The sequence below is a fragment of the Hyla sarda genome, chromosome 1, assembly GCF_029499605.1.
Source record: "Hyla sarda isolate aHylSar1 chromosome 1, aHylSar1.hap1, whole genome shotgun sequence".
Lineage (NCBI taxonomy): Eukaryota > Metazoa > Chordata > Amphibia > Anura > Hylidae > Hyla > Hyla sarda.
The window spans coordinates 253,078,053-253,102,031 of NC_079189.1; the positions used below are offsets into that span (position 1 = coordinate 253,078,053).

General features: G+C 45.9%; 1 long non-coding RNA gene across 1 annotated transcript; it reads right to left on the reverse strand.

The window, feature by feature from the left end:
• Positions 1 to 8,017: 8,017 nt before the first annotated feature.
• On the reverse strand, positions 8,018 to 20,464 carry LOC130367887 (uncharacterized). The gene is made up of 3 exons (XR_008892207.1): positions 20,367 to 20,464; positions 14,788 to 14,872; positions 8,018 to 8,122 (listed from the first exon to the last, which is right to left on the reverse strand). It is a non-coding gene; the product is annotated as an uncharacterized LOC130367887 (long non-coding RNA).
• Positions 20,465 to 23,979: the final 3,515 nt, after the last annotated feature.

A 23,979-nucleotide genomic window follows, 5' to 3' on the forward strand; every position in this document is an offset into this window, starting at 1 on the left:
ACATATATACATACATACATACACACACACACACACACGTTGAGTTTTATATTTATACTAGCTGAATACCCGGCGTTGCACGGTTTTTCCTTCCTAATCCTTGTTGGGGAGGAAAATAAACAAAGGAGGAAGCTTTTGACTTCATATCCCGTCCTCATATATTGTTGTCATATCCCAACCCCATATCCTGTCCTCATATCCAGACCTCATATCCTGTCATCATATCCCAACCTCATATCCCATCCTCACATCTCGTCCTCATATCCCGACCTCCTATCCCGAACTCTTATCCCAACCTCCTATCCCGTCCTCCTATCCCGACCTCCTATCCCATCCTCCTATCCCGTCCTCCTATCTCGACCTCCTATCCCCTCCTCCTATCTCGACCTCCTATCTCAACCCCCTATGCCGTCCTCCTATCTCCACCTCTTATCCCGACCTCCTAATCCGACCTCCTATCCCAACCTCCTATCCCGTCCTCCTTTCTCGACCTCCTATCCCGACCTCCTATCCCGACCTCCTATCTCGACCTCTTATCCCATCCTCCTATGTTGACCTATTTCGATCTCCTATCTCGACCTCCTATCCCGACCTCCTATCCCGACCTCCTATCTCGACCTCCTATCTCGACCTCCTATCCCGTCCTCCTATCTCAACCCCCTATCCCGTCCTCCTATCTCCACCTCTTATCCCGACCTCCTATCCCGTCCTCCTATCTTGTCCTCCTATCTCGACCTCCTATCCCGTCCTCCTATCTCCACCTCATATCCTGTCCTCATATCCCGACCTCCTAACGCGACCTCCTATCCCGACCATCCCGTCCTCCTATATTAACCTCCTATCTTGACTTCCTATCTCGACCTCCCATCCCGTCCTCCTATCCCGACCCGTAATATGTGTACCAGGTATTGAAATATCTCTAGCCGTACGGAAGTTATGTGGGAACATACATTTCCCATTGATTTGCATGGGACTTTAAACAAAACCCCTGACCCTCACAAATGGGGGTAGTTAAGGATTAAATTAACTATCCTATATTTTAAGTGGACATATAAGTAACATGTGACCAAGTATTATCGAAATATCTCCAGCCGTTTGGAAGTTATGCAGTAACATATATTTCCCATAGACTTGTATAGGACTTTAAACATAAACCCCTCCCCTGGCAAATGGGGGTGACTAACGGTTAAATCACCTATCCTATGTTTGTTGTTGACATATAAGTAACATGTGGCCAAGTTTCATGTTAATATCTTTAGCCGTTTGGAAGTTCTTGTGGAACATACACACATACATACATACATACATATATACATACACACACACACAAGCTGAGTTTTATATATATAGACTAGCTGAGTACCCGGCGTTGCCCGTTTTTTCCTTCCTAATCCTTGTGGGGAGGAAAATAAAGGAGGAAGCTTTTGACTTCATAACCCGTCCTCATATATTGTTGTCATATCCCAACCCCATATCCCGTCCTCATATCCCGACCTCCTATCCCAACCTCCTATCCCAACCTCCTATCCCATCCTCCTATCCCTTCCTCCTATCCCGACCTCCTATCTCAACCTCCTATCCCGACCTCCTATCCCGTCCTCCTATCCCGTCCTCCTATCCCGTCCTCCTATCTCGACCTCCTATCTCGCTCGACCTCCCATCTCGACCTCCTATCCCGTCCTCCTATCTCGACCTCCTATCCCGTCCTCCTATCTGGACATCCTATCTCGACCTCCTATCCCATCCTCATATTTCGTCCTCCTATCCCGACCTCCTATCTCGACCTCCTATCCCGTCCTCCTATCCCGTCCTCCTATCCCGTCCTCCTATCCTGACCTCCTATCCCGTCCTCCTATCTCGAACCTCCTATCCTCCTATCTCGTCCTCCTATCCTGTCCTCCTATCTCGTCCTCCTATCTCGCTCGACCTCCCATCTCGACCTCCTATCCTGACCTCCTATCCCGTCCTTCTATCTCGACCTCCTATCCCGTCCTCCTATCTCGACCTCCTATCTCGACCTCCTATCTCGACCTCCTATCTCGACCTCCTATCCCGACCTCCTATCCCGACCTCCTATCCCGACCTCCTATCCCGACCCCTTATCCCGACCTCCTATCCTGACCTCCTATCCCATCCTCCTATCTCGACCTCCTATCACGACCTCCTATCCCATCCTCCTATCTCGAACCTCCTATCCCGTCCTCCTATCCTGTCCTCCTATCTCGTCCTCCTATCTCGCTCGACCTCCTATCCTGACCTCCTATCCCGTCCTCCCATCCCATCCTCCTATCCCATCCTCCTATCTCAACCTCCTATAACGTCCTCCTATCCCATCCTCATATCCCGTCCTCCTATCTCGACATCCTATCTCGACATCCTATCTCGACCTCCTATCCCGACCTCCTATCCTGACCTCCTATCCCGACCTCCTATCCCATCCTCCTATCCCGTCATTCCATCCCATCCTCCTATCCCGGTCCTCCTATCCAGACCTCCTATCCGGACCTCCTATCCCGACCTGCTATCCCAGTCCTGCTATCCCGGTCCTCCTATCCTGACCCGTAATATGTGTACCAGGTATTGAACTATCTCCAGCCATACAGAAGTTATGTGGGAACATACATTTCCCATTGATTTGCATGGGACTTTAAACAACAACCCCGACCCTCACAAATGGGGGTAGTTAAGGGTTAAAGGGTTATGTGACCAAGTATTATTGAAATATCTCCAGCCGTTTGGAAGTTATGCAGTAACATATATTTCCCATAGACTTGTATGGGACTTTAAACATAAACCCCGCCCCTGGCAAATGGGGGTGAGTAAGGGTTAAATGACTTATCCTATGTTTGTTGTTGACATATAAGTAACATGTGTGCCAAGTTTCATGTTAATATCTTTAGCCGTTTGGACGTGATGCTGGAACATACACACATACATACATACATACATACACACACACGTTGTTTTCTATATATAGATTGTTTAATATTATAGTTGTTATGGCAGTGTTGGACCAGTAGTTGTGTTGGCATGTGGTTTATTTGGAGTATTTCCGGTTATTTGGCTTTTTTTTTTTTTACACCAAGTTGGGCTATTTTTGTTAGCTTTCATTATGCATGTGTGAGTGTGTGGATTTGTTAGTTGTATGGTTTTGGTATTTTCATTAGTCCCGGATGAGGATTCAGGTAATTAATTTGGTCTAGTTTTGTAAGTGAATGTGTTTGTTATATTTTATAAAAAAAAAAAGTAAAAAAAAAAAAAAAGTAACCAAGAAAAAAAAAATGGAAAAAAGGATACGAAAAAAAAAAAAAAAAATATATATATATTATATATATATATATATATATATATATATATATATATATATATATATTATATATTATATATTATATATATATATATATATATATATATATATATATATATACACACACCGTATATACTCGAGTATAAGCCGAGTTTTTCAGCACGATTTTTCGTGCTGAAAACACCCCCCTCGGCTTATACTCGAGTGAACTCCCCCACCCGCAGTGGTCTTCAACCTGCGGACTTCCAGAGGTTTCAAAATTACATCTCCCAGCAAGCCCGGGCAGCCATCGGCTGTCCGGGCTTGCTGGGAGTTGTAGTTTTGAAACCTCCGGAGGCCCGCAGGTTGAAGACCACTGCGGCCTTCAACATCATCCAGCCCCCTCTCACCCCCTTTAGTTCTGAATACTCACCTCCGCTCGGCGCTGGTCCGGTGCTGCAGGACTGTCCGGAGAGGAGGTGGTCCGGTGGGATAGTGGTTCCGGGCTGCTATCTTCACCGGGGAGGCCTCTTCTAAGCGCTCCGGGCCCGGCCTCAGAATAGTCACGTTGCAGTGACAACGACGCAGAGGTGCGTTCATTGCCAACGTACTTCTGCGTCATTGTCAAGGCAACGCCTCTATTCCGGGCCGGAAGCGCGGAGAAGAGGCGCCCCCGGTGAAGATAGCAGCCCGGACCACCTCCTCACCGGACCACCTCCTCACCGGACAGCCCTGCAGGACCGGACCAGCGCCGAGCGGAGGTGAGTACTCAGAACTAAAGGGGGTGAGAGGGGGGCTGGATGATGTTGAAGGCCGCAGTGGTCTTCAACCTGCGGACCTCCGGAGGTTTCAAAACTACAACTCCCAGCAAGCCCGGACAGCCGATGGCTGCCCGGGCTTGCTGGGAGTTGTAGTTTTGAAACCTCTGGAGGTCCGCAGGTTGAAGACCACTGAGGGCGAATAATGAGAAGAGGATGATGAAGGGGGGTGGGGATGATGAAGGGGGGTGTGGGATGATTACAAGGGGATGATGAAGGGGGGATGTGTGGGATGATAAGGGGATGATGAAGGGGGGATGTGTGGGATGATAAGGGGATGATGAAGGGGGGATGTGTGGGATGATAAGGGGATGATGAAGGGGGGATGTGTGGGATGATAAGGGGATGATGAAGGGGGGATGTGCGGGATGATAAGGGGATGATGAAGGGGGGATGTGTGGGATGATAAGGGGATGATGAAGGGGGGATGTGTGGGATGATGACAAGGGGATGATGAAGGGGGGATGTGTGGGATGATAAGGGGATGATGAAGGGGGGATGTGCGGGATGATAAGGGGATGATGAAGGGGGGATGTGTGGGATGATAAGGGGATGATGAAGGGGGGATGTGTGGGATGATGACAAGGGGATGATGAAGGGGGGATGTGTGGGATGATAAGGGGATGATGAAGGGGGGATGTGTGGGATGATAAGGGGATGATGAAGGGGGGATGTGTGGGATGATGACAAGGGGATGATGATGAGGATGTTAATGACGGGTCTGGATGATTACATGGGGGGATGAGGTATTTCCCACCCTAGGCTTATACTCGAGTCAATAACTTTTCCTGGGATTTTGGGTTGAAATTAGGGGTCTCGGCTTATACTCGGGTCGGCTTATACTCGAGTATATACGGTAATTTTTTTTGTGTGCTTGTTATGCTTCTTGTTGTGTGTTACCAAGTGTGCATGCTTTTGAGTTATAGCCGGGTAATGCTAAATTTTATCTTTTTATTTTAAGCCAAGTTGTGCTATTTTTATGTTCATTTTTGGTATGTGTGTTAGATAGTTTGGGCATATTTTAGTATTTCAGCAAAGCTTGGCTGGCCGGTTAGGCAGGGTTTTGTTTTTGTTCAAGAGTATTTTGTATTTATGTTATAGCTAGACTCCTCCCTCTTTCCGTTTTGTCCGATCCTTCCTGAATAGATTATAACCCTGTATGTTGACCGCCCAGTTACAGCTATCGTCCAACCAAGTCTCTGTTATGCCGACTATGTCATAATCCTCCTCAGAAATTTTCAACTCCAGTTCGTAAGTTTTATTGGACAGACTTCTAGCATTAGTCAACATGTACTTCAATGGTCTATGTTTTTTTTCCTATGATGCCTATCCTTATTAACTATTTTAACCCCTCCCTCTGCTCCACCCCCAGGTACATTATTAAGTCCCCCCCTCTATCTACACTATCTTCCCCCTCTATGTTGTAGGTTCCCTCACCCCCAGTCCCTAGTTTAAACACTCCTCCACCCTTCTAGCCATCTTCTCCCCAAGCACAACTGCACCCTCCCCATTGAGGTGCAGCCCGTCCCTACGGTAGAGCTGGTAACCGACAGCAAAGTCGGCCCAGTTCTCCATGATCCCAAACCCCTCCTTCCTACACCAGTTTCTGAGCCACTTGTTTACCTCCCTAATCTCCCGCTGCCTCTGTGGTGTGGCGCGTGGTACAGGTAATATTTCAGAAAATACTTCCTTGGAGGTCCTTGCCTTAAGCTTGCAGCCTAAGTCCCTGAAATCATTTTTAAGGACACTCCACCTACCTCTTACTTTGTCATTGATGCCAATATGTACCATGACTGCTGGGTCTTCTCCAGCCCCACCCAGCAACCTGTCAACCCGATCCGCGATGTGCCGAACTCGAGCGCCAGGAAGACAACACAATGTTCGGCGATCCCAGTCTTTGTGACAGATCGCTCTGTCTGTCCCCCTAATAATTGAGTCCCCCCTACCAGTATCGGTCTGGCCTGCCCTGCACTCCTCCCTCCCTCCTTACTGGAGCAGACACCCCCCTGGCGGTCAGAGGCAGAGTCCTGCTGCAGTACCGCTAGCTCTGAAATGGCATCCCCCTCATCTGCCAACCGGGCAAACTTGTTGGGGTGTGCCAGCTCAGGACTAGCCTCCCTGACATTTTGCCCTCTACCCAGTTTTCTAACTGTAACCCAGCTAACTGCCTGACTGTCCTGCACCTCTGTCCCACTATCCTCCCCCACCTCTACCCCAGAGAGTACCTGCTCAGTGAGCAGGAGACTCCTCTCCGGGTTGTCAATGCATCTCAGTGTTGCCAGTTGCTCCTCTAGATCCAGGATCTGGGCTTCCAAATGAACAACTCGCACACATCTCGCACAACAATATGCACCCTCAAACTGCTGTTCAAAGATTGCATACATTGTGCAGGATGCACACTGGACTGCCTTTTCAAATATGGAGGTCATACTAGATTTGGGGATAGCAAAAATTAAGAGAAAAGAAAAAAAATCAAATATTTCAATTTAAACTTCCTGAATTTAAAGTCCCTTAATTAATTTTAAGTCCCCTCACTTTTATACTCACTCACTTATATACTTCACACTCTTGTATACAGACACACACTCGCTAGCTCAACAATCACTTAGTGTACTTGCTTTTTATATTTACCACTGCCACAACCACCTCTCCTCCACTGCCTGGAAGTGAATCCAAATGGCCAGCTGGCTGCAAACAGCTGCAATTTATCAGCTGCTAATTATTTAGTTACTCCACCCTCTCTCCACCTGTAATCCTCCCAGACAGAGAAAGAGAGGGAAAAGAAAGAAAGAAAAAAACACAGAAATGCACTCAAAATGCTCACAATACTTTACAGTATACCGTTAATTTTAAGTCCCCTCACTTTTATACTCACTCACTTGTATACTTCACACTCTTGTGCCCCCCCCCCCCTTTAATAATTCCCCTGTACCATAGCACCCGAGCAGCTCTCACCTTTCACACACGCTGCTCCGTTCTTGCAGTGTGAGCCATGGCGATGTGATCTCCGGGCGCCGGCGCGATGGTGTGACGTCATGGCGCCGGCCTGCAGTGGATGGCGTCCCCGCGACCCATACTGCGTAAACGGAGCTACGTGTGAGAAAGGTGAGAGAATGGTGGAGCGGGACAGCTGAAAGCTCCACCATGCTATAGGACAGTATTTTAGCCTCCCGTCCTGCTCCAGGCTCTCGCACTGCTGGCTCGGTCGGTCGACAGGGCTAGCTGCTGAACCGGGATAGGGGCAGGAGGACGGCTTGGCAGGACAAGCAACGGCTCTGCTCGGGGCCTCGAGCCAGCTCGTGGCCCCAAGCAATTGCTTGGTTTGCCTGTCCTGTAGCAACTAGACTGGTTGCAGAGAGAGGTTGATGAACGTGAAAATTAAAAATATTGCAAACTCTACTTACCACAATGTGATCAACAAACGGGCTGTGGGTGAGATTGCATGACGCATCACTGTGTCCTGATGACGCAGGTGTGGACCAAGAATGTCCAGCAGCTTGTCTAGGGCCTCCATAGGCATCCTCACAAAGTTGTTACATTTTTCAGGATACCTATGAAGACAGAGATTGTTAAAAATGGCACAGATTTAAACAAAAATAACAAGGCGTTGGTGGTTAAACCATATACACGTACCTTCTCAGCTCAACATATAGTTTCCCGATGTGGCCATGTGAATCCCGAAGGGGATTGATTGGGTGCACCCAGTACCTCCGAAGCCTGGCTTGTCTCTTGATACAAAAGAGCATAACATTTTTTACTATATTTGGTTAAAAAAAACATAAAATTGCGAACATTAACTTTGGTAATATGGAACACTTGCTTACCATACGTAGTCTGCGATGACTAATCACATTAACCATGATGGTAAGTAGCAGCCGAAGTTGCAGCGTGTGTAGTGTGATGCGCCGTTCCACAACTCCATCCTGAGTAGATGCAACATTTTGATTGTTTTCGCTCAGGTTTCTCAGATATTTTAAAGACAGCAATTTACTTTGCTTCTGGCTTGTGTAGAAAATGACTGCCGAGTAAAAAAAGGGTAGAGTATGTGGTGGAGAAGGGGTGTCATCCTTTTTTCATGGGCTGTCTCTTCTACAATTTTCACACGAATTCCGCACGGAAACAATGTCGGGCGTAAAAGTTTTTTTTACTATTGACTTCTATTGAATTCTGCTAGTGGATTCCACTTGAAGAATGAACATGCTCTTTCTTCAAACGGAACGGAATTCAGCGTCGGAATTCCGCTAGTGGAATTTACGCTGTGTGAACAGGACAGCAGAAATAACATTGAAGTCAATGGGCAGAGGGGATGTTAACTAATTTGGAGCGGAGAATTCAAGAGGAATTACTCGAGTAAATTCCTCTTGAATTACTCCATGTGAACGCACCCTAAAGCTCCTTCCTGCAACCACTAGAGGCGTGGAAGCTGTTATACCTACAGGACGTGCAAGAGGACATCATTGTGCGTGTCCCAGTAGAAGGGACATTTCCGGCCTCTAGTGGCCGCAGATATCATCACTAGAGGCTGGAAGCCCCTGGAGACTACACAGCTAAGATACAGGTAATATTAGATTTACAATCTTATACAGATATACAATCTTCTCCCTGACATCCTTGGACCACTCTTTGGTCTTGGCCATGATGGAGAGTTTGGAATCTGATCAATTGCTTCTGTGGACAGGTGTCTAGTATACAGGTTACAAGCTGAGATTAGTGGAACTCCTATTAAGAGAGAGTGCTTCTAATGTAAGCTCCCTACCTATATAAAAGACACCTGGGACCCAAAAATCTTGCTGATTGATAGGGGACCAAATACTTAAAATGGAAATCAATATAAAAATAAAATGAAATGTGTTTTTCTGGATTTTTTTGTTGGTATTTCGTCTCTCACTGTTCAAATAAACTGACCAATAAAAATATAGACCGATCATTTCTTTGTCAGTGGGAAAACATACAAAATCATCAGGGGGGGGGTTCAAATAATTTCTTTCTTCACTGTATGTGTATGTCTTAAACCTGCAAATATATAGCCTAAATATTGTAACAGCAAAATGTAAAATTTTGTTAACTTATAACGTTGTTTCCCAAATAGTGTGCCTCCCGCTATTGCAAAACTACAACTCCCAGCATGCCCAGACAGCTAAAGGCTGTCAAGGCATGCTGGGAGTTGTAGTTTTGCAGCAGCTAGAGGCACACTGTTTGGGAAACACTGCCTTATAATATGTTTCATTTCACGTTATCTTGCCATTTAAAATTCGACTTTTATCTGTGTCCAGCGTGACGAACATGAATATAATTTAGAATATAAATATAATTTGTGAACCTTTAATATTATATTTAAATTACCGTATTTATCGGGGTATACCACGCACCGGCCTATAACACGCACCCTCATTTTACCAAGGATATTTGGGTAAAAAAAGTTTTTTACCCAAATATCCATGATAAAATGAGGGTGCGTGTGTGCGCGTGTATACCCCGATATACCCCCAGGAAAGGCAGGGGGAGAGAGGCCGTCGCTGCCCGCTTCTCTCCCCCTGCCTTTCCTGGGGTCTAGAGCGCTGCTGTCGGCCCTTTTCACCCCCTGGTTATCGGCGCCGCTGCCCGTTCTGTCCCCCTGACTATCGGTGCCGGCGATTTAGTAAATTTATATATATATATATATATATATATATATATAAAAAATTATATTATGATTAAATTATATTTAGTAATATATATATATATATATATATATATATATATATATATATATATATATGTATATATATACACACATACACACACGTATATTCCCTATACATATATATAAGTATAAATTCTATTTATAAATCTATTATATTTAAATATTATATAACATTTTAATTATAATTAATAAAAATTAAATATAATTTATAATTTAAATAGAATATAAAAGATTTATAAATAGAATTTATACTTATATATATACACACACATGTGTATATATATATATATATATATATATATGCATACATATACACACACTAAATATAATTTAATCAATATAATTTTATATATATATATATATGTGTATTTACTAAATATCATTTAAATATAATATTAAAGGTTCATGAATCTATTTCCAGGCCTACAGTGAATACTTATGAGGGGTGAAGAAGCAGGGATGATATAACTTTGTCACATAATGCACATTTTATGCCATTCTGAGTCTCCGTAAAGCTGGATTGTACAACCATTACATTCCGGTCTGTTCATATAGGGTCCATGGGTAACATGGAGAAGTTAGCCTACAGGGGCCGGACCCCTACATGGCTCCTATCCGTACAGTTTATTCTACTCAAGGCCAGGGCTAGTGGATGGCTCCTTGATAAATTCACTTGTCAGATACTGAATTAATGTTAAATCTTGTTCCAGCTGTCTTTTGGGTAGGAAGAAGTAATGGGGGGGTTACATGGAGGGACGAGGGAGAGAGATGGAGGAGGTGCAAGGAGGAGATATTTTTCTTCTGTATTTATAATGTGTCATTCCCTCTCCAGATAAACCAAAGGGGAAGATTTGTTATAGTTCTTGCTCGAAACAGCTTTTTCAGACTTGCGGAGGCTGCCAAAAGACTGATGGATTTGGGCACTTTTTATTAACTATTTAAATAATCCCAGCAGTCAGTTCTGGCTCCCATTAAATTGGGAAAAGGACAGGATGTACCAACATCAGCGGTCTGAGATTATATATCGTTTTATGCTGGATTTATAGGTGTAATGAGAACAAAAACCTGTAATATGGTCTCCAAACTGCATTTATTTTTCGTTTTTTTTTTTTTGTTTTTTTTTTTTTTTTTTTTTTTGTTTTTTTTTTTTTTTTTTTTTTTTCGTTTTCATTTTTTCCTCCTCGCCTTCTAAAATCCATAACTCCTTTATATTTCCATCTACTGACCCATTTAAGGGCTTGTTTTTTGCGTGACCAATTGTACTTTGTAATGAAATCTCTCATTTTACCATAAAATGTACGGCAAACCCAAAAAACTTTTTTTTAGGGAGGAAATTTAAATGAAAACCACAATTTTGAGCATTTTGGAGAGTTTAGTTTTCACACTATACACTTTATGGTAAAAATTACATGTGATCTTTATTCTGTGGGTCAAAACAATAAAAATGATACCCATGGATAGATACTTTTATATTTTTGTACCGCTTAAAAAAAATCCAACTTTTTGTACAAAATCAGTAATCTAAAATCGCCCTATTTTGACCACCTATAACTTTTTCATTTTTCCATATATAGGGCGGTATGAGGGCTCATTTTTTGCGCAGTCATCTTTACTTTTTTGATTTTCGATCGATACCACATTTGCATATATAAAACTTTTAGATAATTTTTTATAAATTTTTTTAAATAAAATGTGACAAAAAAAGCTGCATTTTTGGACTTTTTTTTTCATTTTTTACGTTTACGCCATTCACTGTCCAGGCTAATTAACATTCTATTTTGATAGTACAGACATTTACACACGCGGCGATACCAAATATGTTCATTAAAAAAATGTTTACGCTTTTTAGGGGTAAAATGGGAAAAACTGACTATTTTCATTTTTATTGGGGGAGGGGATTTTTCACATTATTTTTACATTTTTCACCTTTTTTTTTTATTTACACTTTTTATGTCCCCATAGTGGACTATTTATAGCAATCCTTTGATTGCTAATACTGTTCAGTACTATGTATAGCACTGATCAGTATTATCGGTCATCTTCTGCTCTGGTCTGCTCGATCTTAGACCAGAGCAGAAGATCCCGGGAGACGGCCGTAGCCAGGTGAGGGGACCTCCGGCCGGCATGCTGGATGATTGGATCGCTGTATTGATCACGGCATCTGAGGGGTTAATGGTGGACATCCGCACGATCGCGGATGTCGGCCATTACCGGCGGGTCCCCGGCTGCTACTAGCAGTCGGAACCTGCCATGTATGACGCAAGCACCGTTCCGATGCTCGCGGTCATACACAGGACATAAATGTATGTCCTGGTGTGGGAAGACCCGCCAAACCAGGACGTACATTTACATCCATGGTCGTTAAGGGGTTAAATAATTCTTATGTTTATATGGCACCTGAGCCTTTAGATCGCCTAACATGGCCTGGGTATGACTGCTACCTCTGTACCCCAGTGTTATGCATAGCAGAGCCCATTATGCCATGTCATTTTCTTCTGACTTTTGATGTTTAGATAGTTGCTGACAACAGAGTAAGTATTTGCTGGCATTTGGTCCATGCCGGGTTTTTGCTGTGTCTGGTTTTAGGTCACATTCCAAACTGCTGACACTGTTAGGGCAAGGAGGCACAGGGTAAGTTTTATAGATATGTATATGCTTCCATAATGTAAAAAAAAATTTGTTTTATTTTTTTTTTTGTGTGTAAAGTGTCAAAGAGGAGTCCCTGAAGTGTTCAGGGCTCCTATCCTCTCCTATCCCTGTCCCTGCTTGACTGAGAGACAGATCTTAGCCCTCAAATCTTATTCTTGCTATGCAGGTATGACATTAGGAATCAGGGCTTGGCTTCCAGCGGACTTTCTATCAAGGATGGGGGGTGATGGATTTATACAAGATACCATATGTCTCCTTGCTCTAACGGCTAACAGTGCCAACAGATTGAAACTTGAATTCTGTCTGTCTGTTTTGGCCTGTGATTTTGGCTGTAAAGTGGAGTCCCTAAAATGTTGAGGTCTGGAACGCCTCCTTGCCCCCTCCCATCCATATTCCTGCTTGATTAATAGACAGGTCTTAGCTTCCCTACAACTCTTATTTCTGTGACATTTGTAAACACGGCTCGGGTTCTAGCTGACTGTCAATCAACGAGGGGGGAGGAGTTACAGATTTAGAAAAGGCACCATGTGTCTCCTTGCCCTCACCGCTAACAGTGTCAGCAGACTGGAACAGGAATTCTGTCTTTGTCTTGTCCAGTCTGTGTGTGTTTTGGCATATGATTTTGGGTGTAAAGATGAGTTCCTAAAAAGTTTTGAGGGCTGGAAGGCCTCCTCGGCCCTTCTCCCATCCCTATCCCTGCTTGTTTGAGAGACAGATCTTAGCATTTAAAACTTATTCTTGCTCTGCAGGTGTGAGATTTGGAAACAGTGCTTGGCTTTCAGCTGACTGTCAATCAAGGATTGGGGGGCGGGGCGGGGGTGGTTGACAGATACATATCTGTATCTCCTTGCCTGCCCTAACAGCAAACAGTGTCAGCAGATTGTAACATGAATTCTGTCTGTGTGTGTTTTGGGATATGCTTTTGGGTGTTTCTCTGGTGTTATGCACTTATGGTTTGTCAGAAATTTCCTAAATCTATCCTCTCCTGTAAATCTATTTCATAAATCTTGTCCTGTTGTGTGTTTGATCTTGTACTTTATCTTTATCTACTACTTCCAATAGCCCCTGGCATCTATTGTAGGTTGCCTTTTGTTGACGCTTCTAATATTTGTGCAACTGCTGATGTGTCTCACTATGTGGTTCTACTGTAATTCATGGTGGTATGTGAGTAGTGGGAGCCATTGTTAGTACTCAGGAAAGGCAACTGTGAAAGATGAAGCCTGGCTGTGCAGTCTAGTGATCAGTGTGATTACACCTTTACATATATGCCCCTGACTTGGTTCACACTTATTTTGTTTACACTTGATTTGTCACCATTATCACTAATATTGTACAGTCTGAAGCAGGGGCGTACCTAGAGCATTTGGCACCCGTGGCGGACCCTTTGTTTGGCACCCCCCCCCCCCCCACACACATGCACCCCCCCCCCCCCCTTAATTACACCCTCTCCCCTCCCCCCAGGGGCGGACTGACAACACTCCCTGGACCAAAAAAAAAGGCAAGGGCCCCTGCTAGGCTCTGCAGCTCGTCAATCTTCTGCCACGCTCCTATTCCACCCAAATCCCACACACAATAAATTTTCATTTATATACCGTATTTATCGGCGTATAACACGCACATTTTAACAGGGAAATTTAAGTTAAAAAAATAAAATGTTAAATAAATGACTTGGACTAAATGCCACATCATCCCCCCAACTTCGTTTTCTTCTGCACCTGTTTGGTCCCATCCCCTCCAGTGCCACATCATTCCTTCCCTTTTATCAGTCCCTGTGCCACATTTACCCCTCTCATCCCCCCCTTGTCTCATCATTTCCCCCTATCATAGACCACCACTAGCCATACAGACATTAAGCATTTAGTGCCTCCCCCACCATCATTTCCCTCTATCTCATCATGTCCCCATCATTCCCCCCTCATCATCCCCCCACCCAGGGGCGGATCCAGAGTCGAGTCTCGGGAGGGGCACTATTAGAGTATTTTGTGTTGGCAGACAGAAAATAAGATGTTGCTCACGGAACTTACAATATTATTAAATGTATCATACAGTCCTAGCCTTGTTTATAACTCTTAGGCCGTGCTCATATGTCAGAATAATAATCAAATGTACCTATTGCCACAGAATGGGAAAGTGCTAAAGAGGTTTTTACCATTTTAAAACAACAGCTCCCAGTATGACCTAAGCAGTGGTAAGGGGATGCTGGGAGTTGTTGTTTCACCCATCATTACTGCAGAACTTACAAGTGACTCCAGCTCTGATAGGACACAGTAAGGAGAATACACAATGATATCAGTGATTACAGGTGACGTCTTCTCTATAGTCTTTCCTTATCTAATTCAGCTCGTACATACCGCCAGGACTTGTTCCAGCTAAATGTTCTCCCTGCAGAACTTGACGCCCAGATGGCTCCTCACTATGTCAGCGGATTCTGATCCTCTATATGAAAACAATAATTATTATTATACTGCTAAACACTCTATTGTTCTAATACAATACCGCCACACACCCTCTGAATATAATTCTGACACACGGTACCTCCTGAATATACAACACACTGTACCCTCTGAATATAATACCGCCACACACCATACCCTCTGAATATAATACTACCACCCACTGCATCCTCTGAATATAATACTACCACACACTGCACCCTCTGAATATAATTCTACCACACACTGTGCCCTCTAAATATAATGCTATAACACACTGCGCTCTCTGAATATACTACCACACACTGCACTCTCTGAATATAATACTATCACACACTGCACTCTCTGAATATAATACTACCACACACTGCACTCTCTGCATATAATACTACCACACACCATACCCTCTGTATATAATACTATCACACACTGCACTCTCTGAATATAATACTACCACACACCGTACCCTCTGTATATAATACTATCACACACTGCACTCTCTGAATATAATACTACCACACACTGCACTCTCTGAATATAATACTACCACACACTGCACTCTCTGAATAGAATACTACCACACACTGTACCCTCTAAATTTAATACTACCACACACACTGCATTCTCTGAATATAACTTGCTGTGCAGGGCACCCTCTGAATAAAATACCCAAATGTTTTGTGGCCCATAAAAAACGTACCACCCCAGAAATTCCTCATAATCTACACTATACTTCTGAAATACAAAACACTCTGTGCCTTCACATATAGTAATAATGCCCCATCGTGTGCCCCTACATATAATGATTATGACCCGTCCTGTTCCCCCCCACATAATAATAATGCCCTGTGCCCCTAACATATATTGCCCCCTGTGGTGTGCCCTTCACATATAATGCCCCCGTTCTTTGCCCCTCACATATAATGCCCCCAACATGCGCCCCTCATATATAATGCCCCCATCATGTGCCCCTCATATATAATGCCCCCATCATGTGCCCCTCATATATAATGCCCCCATCATGTGCCCCTCATATATAATGCCCCGTGCTGTGCCCTTCACAGATAATGCCCCCATTTTTTGCCCCTCACATATAATGCCCCCATCATGCGCCCCTCACATATAATGCCCCCGTTTTTTGCCCTTCACATATAATGCCCCCATCATGCGCCCCTCACATATAATGCCCCCTGTGCTGTGCCCCTCACATATAATGCCCCCATCCTGTCCCCTCAGGGGGCATTATATGTGAGGGGCACAGCACAGGGGGCATTTTATGTTTGCGGCACATGACAGGAGCATTATTTGTGAGGGGCACAGCACAGGGGGCATTTTATGTTTGGGGCACATGGCAGGAGCATTATTTGTGAGGGGCACAGCACAGGGGGCATTATATGTGAGGGGCGCATGACGGGGGCATTATATGTGAAGGGCGCATGATGGGGGCATTATATATGAGGGGCGCATGATGGGGGCATTATATATGAGGGGTGCATGATGGGGGCATTATATATGATGGGCACAGCACAGGGGGCATTATATGTGAGGGGCACAGCACAGGGGGCATTATATGAAATAATGCCTTCTGTGCTGTGCCCCTCACATATAATGCCCCCAGTCCAGCCCCATAGGGGGCATTATACGTAAGGGGCACAATATATGTGAGGGGCACAGCACAGGGGGCATTATATGTGAGAGACACATGACAGGGGTCAGTGCTCTTAACATATAATGCCCCCTGTCATAGGCCACTCACATTAATTTCTCCTTTCCTGTGCCACATAATTGCCACCTACCCCAGTGTCATGTAGTTGACTCTTTTAAACAGAAAAAAAAAAATGTGCACTTAGATTTTGTTCCCCCTCGGAAAATCTTCTTACTTGCAGGCAGCGTCACACAGGCAGCTCAGTGTGCACTGCAGACGAGCCAAGCGACGAGCCGCGGGGACGGGATCTTCCGGCGCCGGCGCGATAATGTGATGTCATTGCGCCAGCCTGTCAGCACTTGGTCCCCGCAGCCGAGCCGGCAAAAAGGTAAATAAACAGTGTGAGGGAGCGGGAGCTGACAGCTTTGCTGCTTTGCTATTTTAGTAGTATTATACGGGGGGGGGGCAGAAATCTCATCATGTCCCCCATCATTCCCCCTCATCATCCCCCCACCCTGTCTCATCGTCCCCCACCCTGTCTCATCATGTCCCTCATCATTCCCCCTCATCATTCCCCCACCCTGTCTCATCATCCCCCACCCTGTCTCATCATGTCCCTCATCATTCCCCCCTCATCATCCCCCCACCCTGTCTCATCATGCCCCCACCCTGTCTCATCATGTCCCCCATCATTCCCCCTCATCATCCCCCCACCCTGTCTCATCATGTCCCTCATCATTCCCCCCTCATCATCCCCCCACCCTGCCTTGTCATCCCCCCCTCATCATTTCCCCGTCTCATCCCCCATCATTCCCCCATCTCATCATCCCCCCATCATTCCCCCAACCTTCATCATTTCCCCGTCTCATCATCCCCCCATCATGTTCTTCCTATGGCATCCAGTGGTCTTCAACCTGCGGACCTCCAGATGTTGCAAAACTACAACTCCCAACATGCCCGGACAGCCAACTGCTGTCCGGGCATGCTGGGAGTTGTAGTTTTGCAACATCTGGAGGTCCACAGGTTGAAGACCACTCTTCCCCTTTCCTTACTTCTCTGCGCTTCGGCTGTCTTGCAGGCTACGGGGTCAGTGAAGCAGATGAGTTACGTCCTCTCCCGGCTTCTCTGTGTGGCATCAGGGATTTCACTTTTCGGCGGCAACTACAGGAAATGAAAAGTGACGTTAGTGATGCCGCACAGACTCATCTGCTTCACTGACCCCGCAAGACCTTCCGCCTGACCTGACCTGCCCTGCCGAAGCGCAGCCAGGTAAGGAAAATAAACAAAACTATAAAAAGCAGGAAAAGGGGGAATGATGAGGGAGGTTCTCCCGCACTATACACAGGTACTGGTGGATAGTGCGGGAGACGCTGATTAAAAGGTAGGGCAGATCCGGACAAGGTAGGGCTCATTTTAATCAGCGTCTCCCGCACTATCCACCACACCAGTACCTGTGGATAGTGTGGGAGAAAACAAGTGACAGAGCCGGGAGGAGACACCGCTGGTCACTGATTTAAAGTGGCCGCGGCCGTGCTGTTAATACTTAACAAGCAGACGCTGCTGCGGCCGCTTTAAATCAGTGACCAGAAGACTTATCGGCGTATAACACTTGGCAGACTTTTTGCCTTACATTTAAGTTTTAAAAGTGCGTGTTATATACCGATAAATACGGTATGTAAGAAACATTTTAAAGTAGGTAAATTTCAATGACCAATAATACTGGTATACAAGGAGTAAATATATACCACAACACAATAACTGAATAATACCGCCTTACTGTACTGAATAAAACCACTATACACAGACCAGTATACTATAAAGAATCTGTATACAATATAAGTGATTATATACAGGACCATATGGCGGTAGATATCAGCTATACACAGGATGTGTACACCATATAAGCGATTACAGTTACATTTTGGGACTCACAATTACGTCTTTTCTGATCAGCGGCGTCCTCTTTCCTTTTCTTCTCCGTCCGGATAAGACCGCCATGTGGATCTCTTAACATCTGCAGGAAAAACATGTCAGACTCTGCATATATTCAGTGCCCTCCTATAAACAATCTTTCCATCTATAGGCCCACAAACTATAATAATGCCCTCCTTGGTGTCCTGCACAGTAAAAGGGCAGGTAGGTAGGTAGCCAGCCAACCCCCTCTTTCTCATAGATATATGCAGAGTTACATTCCCCCCTCTTTCCCATAGGTATATGCAGAGTTACAACCCCTTCTCTTTCCCTTAGGTATATGCAGAGCTACGCTACACCCCCCCCTCTTTCCCATAGGTACATGCAGAGTTACACCCCCCCTCTTTCCCATAGGTATATTCAGAGCTACAACCCCCTCTTCCCCATAGGTATATGCAGAGCTACACCCCCCCTTCCCCATAGGTATATGCAGAGCTACACCCCCCCCCCTTCCCCATAGGTATATGCAGAGCTACACCCCCCTCTTCCCCATAGGTATATGCAGAGCTACACCCCCCCTCTCCCTCCCTTTCCCATAGGTATATACAGAGAACCCCCCCCCTCTCCTTCCCTTTCCCATAAGTATATACAGAGCACCCCCCCTCTCTCCCTCCCTTTCCCATAGGTATATACAGAGCACCCCCCTTTCCCATAGGTATATACAGAGCACCCCCTCTCCCTCCCTTTCCCATAGGTATATACAAAGCACCCCCCCACTCCCTCCCTTTCCCATAGGTATATACAGAGCACCCCCCTCTCCCTCCCTTTCCCATAGGTATATACAGAGCACCCCCCCTCTCCCTCCCTTTCCCATAGGTATATACAGAGCACCCCCCTCTCCCCCCCCTTTCCCATAGGTATATACAGAGCACCCCCCTCTCCCTCCCTTTCCCATAGGTATATACAGAGCACCCCCCCTCTCCCTCCCTTTCCCATAGGTATATACAGAGCACCCCCCCTCTCCCTCCCTTTCCCATAGGTATATACAGAGCACTCAGCACCCCCCCCCCCACTCCCTTCCTTTCCCATAGGTATATACAGGGCACCCCCCCTCTCCCTCCCTTTCTCATAGGTATATACAGAGCAGCCCCCCACTCCCTCCCTTCCCCATAGGTATATACAGAGCACCCCCCCTTCCCTATAGGTATAGGCAGGGTTAATAAAATAAAAAAAGGATGCTCACCTGATATCCCACGCAGCGATCTCCTCAGCTGCAGGGCCCGCGTCTTCCCCCCTCCACAGTACAAGCGCCGGATGAGTGACATCACCAGCGCCTGTACTGCGTGCTGCGTGGGGGCGGAGGTCACGTCTCCTCTGTGTAGCTGCAGATGCGACCTTCTCCTGTATGTGTGTGATACACGATACAGGAGAATGTAGCACTGTCTGCTGGGGATCTGGGACGAGTGTCCCAGATCCTCAGTAGTTGCGGCGGCGGGTCAGTCCGCCCCTGGCACCCCCCTTGAGAGTGGCACCTGGGGCGGGCAGCCTGCCCCCCCCCCCCCCCTTGGTACGCCACTGGTCTGAAGAGTGATTTGAATAGGAGTATTTTACTTTAATTTAATAAGAAAACATTAAGACCGTCAATATCTAATGGATGCGTGCCAACACCCGGCACACCCCACCGATCAGCTGTTTACTACAGCCGCATATCTGGCATATACACAATAAACAGAGCAGGAAGCAGACATACTCATATACTGTGTAGTATTTCCCAACGTTTTTCGGCTCGGGGCACCCCTCCGAAAATTTTTTGTCCTGGGGCACCCCTACGAAGGTTGAAGAAAAAAAAAAAAAGGGAAAAATCGCCACAGTACACAAAATGCACAATGTCTATTTATCTGTGGGTATGTAGATTAAAGTGCTGCTTTATACAGCAACTCACAAATGAAATCTTCTCTAATCAGCGTTGTTCCCTTTTCTTCTCCATCTGGCCCAGCCATCATGACAATTTCTTCCAGCGACAATTCTTTACCATTAAACCTGCAAAATAAACATATTTGGCTCTGCACTTTTTTTCCGTGGGTGACAGAGGGGTGTAGAGTCGTGTACATGGGTTACAAAGAGGTGCACATGGGTGACAGATGGGTGTAGAAGAGCGTACATGGGTGACAGAGGGGCGTAGGGGGAGACAGGGGTGTACATGGGTGGCCGAGGGGTGTGGAAGAGTGTAAATGGGTGTCAGAGGGGTGTGGAAGAGTGTACATGGGTGACAGAGGGGTGTGGAAGAGTGTACATGGGTGGCAGAGGGTTGTAGAAGAGTGTACATGGGTGGCAAAGGGGTGTACATGGGTGACAGATGGGTATAGAAGAGTGTACATGGGTGGCAGAGGGGGGTAGAGGCATGTGCATGAGTGACGGGTGTACATGGGTGACAGAGGGGTGTAGAGGAGTGTACATGGGTGGCAGAGGGGTGTAGAGGATTGTACATGGGTGACAGATGGGTGTAGAAGAGTGTACATGGGTGGCAGAGGGGGGTGGAGGCATGTGCATGGGTGACAGAGGGGTGTACATGGGTAACAGAGGGTTGTAGAGGAGTGTACACGGGTGGTAGAGGGAGTATAGAAGAGTGTACATGGGTGCCAGGGGGGTGTTGGGGGTGACAGAGGGGTGTAGAGGAGTGTACATGGGTGGCAGGGGGTGTAGGGGGTGACAGAGGGGTGTAGAGGAGTGTACATGGATGACAGAGGGGTGTAGAGGAGTGTACATGGGTGGCAGAGGGGTGTAGAGACGTGTACATGGGTGGCAGAGGGGTGTAGAGGCGTGTACATGGGTGGCAGATGGGTGTAGAGGCGTGTACATGGGTGGCAGATGGGTGTAGACGAGTGTACATGGGTGGCAGAGGGGTGTAGACGAGTGTACATGGGTGACAGATGGGTGTAGAAGAATGTACATGGGTGGCAGAGGGGTGTAGAGGCGTGTACATGGGTGGCAGAGGGGTGTAGAGGCGTGTACATGGGTGGCAGATGGGTGTAGAGGCGTGTACATGGGTGGCAGATGGGTGTAGACGAGTGTACATGGGTGGCAGAGGGGTGTAGACGAATGTACATGGGTGACAGATGGGTGTAGAAGAATGTACATGGGTGGCAGAGGGGTGTAGAGGCATGTACATGGGTGGCAGAGGGGGAATAAAAGAGTGTACATGGGTGGCAGGGGGGTGTAGGGGGTGACAGAGGTGTGTACATGGGTGTAGGAGAGTGTACATGGGTGACAGAGGGGGGTGTACATGGGTGACAGAGGGTTGTAGAGTAGTGTACATGGGTGGCAGAGGGGGTATAGAAGAGTGTACATGGGTGGCAGGGGGTGTAGGGGGGCGGAGGGGTGTAGAAGAGTGTACATGGGTGGCAGAGGGATGTAGAGGAGTGTACATGGGTGGCAGAGGGGCAGTGGCGTTGCTAGGGTTGGTGTCACCCGGTGCGGTAGAAAATGGTGTCACCCCGACATGCTGGGAGTTGTAGTTTTGCAACAGCTGGAGGCACCCTGGTTGGGAAATACTGACATAGGTAGATAGGAAATATATATAGACCAGGGGTACTCACCTATTTTTAGTGAGGGTCCGCTTATCCAGGTCTGCCATCCAGTAAAGGTCCAAACTGTATGCTAAGGCTTGGTGCACACCTAGCGGCCTCAGTGCCATGAAGGCAATAGCAAACTAACAACTGAAGTGTGGAGGATGTATGACCTGAATACTGCTGCACACTGTAACCTCTGACTATAATACTGCCACACACTGTACCCACTGAATATAATACTGCCACACACTGTACCCACTGAATATAATACTGCTACACACTGTATCCCTGAATATAATATTGCCACACACTGTACCCCCTGAATATATTACTGCCACACACTGGGCCCTCTGAATATAATACTGCCACACACTGTATCCCTGAATATAATATAGCCACACACTGTACCCACTGAATATAATACTGCCACACACTGTACTCACTGAATATAATACTGCCACACACTGTATCCCTGAATATAATATTGCCACACACTGTACCCACTGAATATACTACTTCCACACACTGTACCCTCTAAATATAATGCTTCCACACACTGTATCCCTGAATATAATATTGCCACATACTGTACCCCCTGAATATAATATTGCCACACACTGTACCCCTGAATATAATACTGCCACACACTAAGCCTCTGGTATATTACTGCCACACACTGTACCCCTGAATATAATACTGCCACACACTGTACCCCTAAATATAATACTGCCACACACTGGGCCCCTGAATATAATACTGCCACACACTGTGCCTCTGGTATATTACTGCCACACACTGTACCCCTGAATATAATACTGCCACACACTGTATCCCTGAATATAATACTACCACATACTGTGCCCTGAATATAAAACTGCCACCCACTGTGCCCCTGGTATATTACTGCTACCCACTGTGCCCCTTAAAATAATACTGCCATCCACTGTGCCCCTGAAAATAATTCTGCCACACACTGGGCCCCTGTTATATTACTGCCACACACTATTCCCCTGCAACATTACTTGCAGATGCTATGCTCGAACACTGACTAATGTACCTCTGTGTCTCTTAAAACAATAAAATGAAGCCACTGTGCCTATAGAATGAATGACGCCACTGTGACCCCAGAATTAATGATGCCAGTGACCACAGAATTAATGATGCCACTGTGACCACAGAATTAATGATGCCACTGTGACCACAGAATTAATGATGCCATTGTACCCACAGAATTAATGATGCCACCTTACCCACAGAATGAATGATGCCACTGTCACCACAGAATTAATGATGCCACTGTACCCACAGAATTAATGACACAACTGTATCCCCAGAATTAATGATGTCACTGTGCCTCCAGAATTTATGATGCCATTGTGCCTCCAGAATTAATGATGCCTCTGTGACCGCAGAATTAATGATGCCACTGGACCACAGAATTAATGATGCCACTGTGACCACAGAATAAGTGATGCCACTGTACCCATATAATTAATGATGCCACTGTAACCACAGAATTAAAAACACAACTGTATCCACAGAATTAATGATGTCACTGTGCCTAAAGAATTTATGATGCCATTGTGCCCACAGAAGTATTGATGCCACTGTGCCTCCAGAAGTAATGATGCCACTGTGACCACAGAATTAATTATGCCACAGTACCCACAGAAATGATGATGCCACTGTGCCTCCAGAAGTAATGATGCCACTGTGCCTACAGAATTAAGGATGCCACTGTGCCTACAGAATTAATTATGCCACTGTGTCCCACAAAATTAAGGATGCCACTGTGACCACAGAATTTATGATGCCACTGTGCCCACATAATTAAGGATGCCACTGTGCCCACAGAATTAAGGATGCCACTGTGTTCCACAAAATTAATGATGCCACTGTACCCACAGAATTAATGATGCCACTGTGCCCACATAATTAATGCCACTGTGCCCCCATATGAACTTTGCCACTGTAACTCTCCATCTG